We start from the raw sequence: 4594 nt of genomic DNA, 5'->3' as shown, positions 1-4594 counted from the left end.
AGATGATGATGTGGAGCGATGGAGCAGCTGGAGACTTTAGATCCAGAGAGGGAGAGTGACTGTGTGCTGAAGACCTGGGTGGTACCGGGGAAGGATTGCATGGAGGGGATTGTAACCATGGCAATGAGAGGATATACGATAGAATGAATGTAAAACTAATGTTCTCCCATGTAAACTATCACATAATTCACACAAAAAAATTTAAGGAAAAAAAAATGTAGAGTGGATAGTATAATAGTAGTAGTTGTTGTTACGTGCCTTCAAGTCAATTGTAAACCTCAGCGACCCTGTATACGGTTTCTGATAACGCCTGGTGAGCTTGAACTGCTGACCTTGTGATTTAAACTGACTTTGCGCGTTAATTATAGTAGTAATAAAGTGGAATTAGGGCTCCTCCTGAGATATTTAAATTTAGGGTAAGCCTGTAAGAGTGTTTTCTAAACCAGTATTTTTATTTTCAGAGTGTTCTTTTTAAGACAAACCAGAGAAATGGTCATACTATTTGTAATGTACCTACTCAACTACAGATAATGTCTTTGATTTTGGATATTTTGAAGCAAAAACATTTAGAAGATTAACCAGTTGTTCAAAGTTCTCAGATGCTTCATTGGACGTAGTTTAGATATAACCTATATACGCAGCATGGCATACTTGTATGTGAATGTTTCTTAAATTCCAGAACAAGAGACTCTTCTTGACTGTTTCACGATGGAATACATGACTTCAATCTCCAACTTGTTTTGACCTGGAAGGGACTTTGCAAATTCCTGAAAAGGACTTAGCTTTCTTTACACAACAGCAATATGGTTTATGTTATGAAATGTAATAGTGCTTGTGGCTGCTGTCACTGTAGTTACTATATTGCTCCTTTTTTCATTGCTAAAATGGAACACTTTGAAATTAGTGTGAAGACCGGAATAAAATAAATGCTAGATAGTGTCAGTTAATAAGTGTGATGAAATATTTTTATAAAATATCTAATCTGTAAAGAATAGCTTATCACCAAACTATCACTTCAATTCAATATATTGTTAATTATTCTTTATAAAATTTTTACTTCTGTCCATATGCACTAACATGCTAGATCAACTAATTACACCTGTATATTGGTTTTCATTGTCTGAATCCATGCAGACTATCTAACAAATTGACCATGCTAACAGCCTGGTGTCAGAATATGAGTATTAGATGCATTTTTTGACATGTGTGTGTGCATTGAACTAATTCTTCAACACCTACTATTTGAAAATAATATTCATAGATGGTGAGGACTGAACGTATACCTCATTTTATCAAATTTAAGATTCTGTCTTTTTTATGATGCAACATTATTTTATGAATGATTTAGAAGGGAAAAGTTTTAGATGACATCAATTGTAAAATATATCATGATTTCAAGCACGGGAAAATGTAAAACAATGAAATATGGTATGCCCTACTTACTAGGTGAGTAAATTCAGAATATAGTTAAGAGAACAAATGTTGCATAAGAAATGTATCTTTACACATTTTTACAAGAGAGAATGAAACATAAATGCTAATGTCAAAATTGTGTAGAGCTCACAAAGCTACTTTAAGGAATATGTAAATGGTTAACTCATGGAAAATCCATTGGTTTTGGAGAGTAAAAACTGGTCTGGAGTCAGTATGAAGAATACATTCAGGATGGGAAACTTTGAAGAGTAGAGAACATATGCACACACATACAATACTATACAAAGGAAATACCATAGTGGAATATGAGATTTATAAATACAATATTATTAGGAGTCACAGGACTGAGAAAGTAGATCTGGGTCACAGTGGCTTAGTGCTTGACAACTAACCAAAGAGTGGTTCAGATCCACTAGTCACTCCTTGGGGGAAACAAGTGGCAATCTACGTCTGTCAAGATCATAATCTTGGAAACCCTATAGAGCAGCTCTACTCTGTCCTATAGGGTTGTTATGAGTGGCACTATTCAAGAGCTACAGGTTTTTATATTTGTTGTTTTAGCTGTTGTTGTTGTTAAGTGCTATCAAGCTGGTTCCAACTCACAGGGACACTGTACAGGGTTTCAAAGGTGTGACTGGTAAGTGTGAACTGCTGACGTGATTCAAATTGACTTTGCAGTTCAGTGCTTTTTCCCACAGTACCACACCAGGACTCCAGCTATATCCTTGTTGTTAAGTGCCGTCGAGTTGGTTTCGACCCATAGCGATCTTGTATAGAGTTTCTAAGGAATGGCTGGTTAGCTTGAACCACTGACCTTGCAGTTCAAATGAATTTGTAGTCTGATGTATTAACGCACAGCACCACACCCAAGAGTCCAACTATATCCTAGCAGCAGTTTTATTTTATTTTGCTAAATGGGAAGGCATTAATTTTTTTAAATCTAAAATTTGTCACTATAAACTGGTATTTAATTGAAATTGTTCTGACTACAGTGGATCGAATGTTTCCAGTAGGAACAATTTTACGAGTCCTGTTGCTATAGTTCAAGCAAGATAGCATTCAGGACAATATTAGATTGAATCATTTATTATAATGTGTGTGAAGTAGGAGGTCCAATAGCAAAATGGTTAGTTTTCAGAATCAGGCTACTTATCCACATAATATACTAGCCCATCACTAAGTCACTTAATAACCATGTGATCTTAGGTAAACCTCTTAATGTCTCTGTGCACCAGTTTCCTCAGCATTGAGGGAGATTATCTTTCATGGGGTGGTGAATGTACAAATAAAACCTCTTTCAATTTTTCAACTTAAGCTATTATGATTGTTGTTGTTAAGTGTTGTCAAGTCAGTTTGGACTCAGCAATTATGTATAGGATTACTGTCTTTGAATGTTTGTGGGAGCAGAAAGTTTCATCTTTCTCCTACAAAGCAGCTGATGGGCTCGAACCACTGACCCTATGGTTTGTAGTCCAGTGCTTATCCTATGGAGCCACAGGACTCCCTATTACTCACTATTATAACTTTCTAGAATATTAGTTCATTACAAGAGGCAGTGACAAAAGTAAAGTGATCTCTGAATAAAAACTGTGTTTTCTACTCAAAAAGTGAGACGAACATGCATTTGCATCTTTCCTCCTCAGCCAATTAGGCTTGGCAGGAAATGGTCCTTAAATTGATATCAGGTTCTTTGTTCTTCCGTGTTCAACAGGCAGCTGCAGTTTCTTTTGCAGTCCCAGCCACATCGTAGAGAAATGATAGTGAAGGTCAGAGTTAACGGATTTGGCTGTATTGGGCACCTAATCATCAGGGCTGGAGGTTTTTACCATCAACGATTCCTTCATTGACTTCAGCTACATGGTCTACATGTTCCAGTTTGATTCCACCCATGGCAAGTTCAACGGCACTGTCAAGGCTGAAAATGGGAAGCTTGTTATCAATGGTAAGCTCATTTTTATCTTCCAGGAGCAAAATCCCGCCAACATCAAGTGGGGTGATGCTGGTGCAAAATATATTGCAGAGTCATTTGGTGTCTTCACAAACTTGGAAAAGGCTAGGGCTTACTTGAAGGGTGGTGCCAAAAGGGTAATCATCTCTGACCCTTCTGCTGATGCCCTCATGTTTGTGAACCATGAGAAATATGCCAACTCCCTCAAGATTGTCAGCAATGCCTCTTGCACTACCAACTGTTTGAATTACCCACCCCCCGGTTAAGGTTGTCCACGAAAACTTTGGCATCATGGAGGGATTCATTACCATAATCACTGTCATCACTGGCCCCTCTGGGAAACTGTGGTGTGATGGCCATGGGACTGCTCAGAACATCATCCATGCATCTACCAGTGCTGCCAAAGCTGTGTTCAATGACATCCCTGAACTGAATGGTAAACTCAATGGAATAGCCTTCTGTGTTCCAATTCCCAACGTGTCTGTCATTGACCTCATCTGCTTTCTGAGGAAAGCTGCCAAATATGACGACATCAGGAAGGTGGTAAAGCAGGCATCAGATGGATCTCTAAAAGGCATTCTGGGTTACACTGTGACTTTAACAGTGACATCCACTCTTCTACTTTCGATGCTGGGGTTGGCATTGCCCTCAATGACCACTTTGTCAAGCTCATTTCCTGGTATGATAATGAATTTGGCTACAGCAACAGGGTGGTGGATCTTATGGTCCACGTTACCTCCAAGGAATAAGAGCCTCCTGGACCACTAGCCCCAGCAACAGAACTAGAGGAAGAGAGAGGCCCTCAGCTGCTGGAAATCTTTATCCCAACTCTAATCCTTCTTCACACTGAGAAGATTCCATCTTCACAGTTTCCATTCAGACCCCCTGGAAAAGGGGAGGGACTTAGAGAGCCCAGTCTTGTCATATACCATCAGTAAAGTACACTATCCAGCCAAAAAAAAAAAAAAGATATTAGTGTGCTCAGGATTTCTTCTAGGTCTTTGTAAATGTGAATATCACTTTTAAACGTTGTCATTTAAATTCTTTTCAAACATGACTGAATTTGATGTGTGGATTCTCAACATTTTACCTCTTAACTTTTGAAAAAAAGACTTCTGTTTTTATTTTATAAGCATTTGATATCACTTATGAATCATGATGTGGTGTTTTTTCCTGCTTTTTTTTATGCACTTGAGAATTTCGATTTCTCAA

General features: G+C 38.1%; 1 pseudogene; it reads left to right on the top strand.

The window, feature by feature from the left end:
- The first annotated feature begins 3188 nt into the window (after positions 1 to 3188).
- On the top strand, positions 3189 to 4131 carry LOC102842031 (annotated as a pseudogene).
- Positions 4132 to 4594: the final 463 nt, after the last annotated feature.

The sequence above is a fragment of the Chrysochloris asiatica genome, unplaced genomic scaffold (genome assembly GCF_000296735.1).
Source record: "Chrysochloris asiatica unplaced genomic scaffold, ChrAsi1.0 scaffold00008, whole genome shotgun sequence".
In the NCBI taxonomy this organism is placed as follows: domain Eukaryota; kingdom Metazoa; phylum Chordata; class Mammalia; order Afrosoricida; family Chrysochloridae; genus Chrysochloris; species Chrysochloris asiatica.
This window is presented reverse-complemented; position numbering and strand designations above follow the sequence as displayed.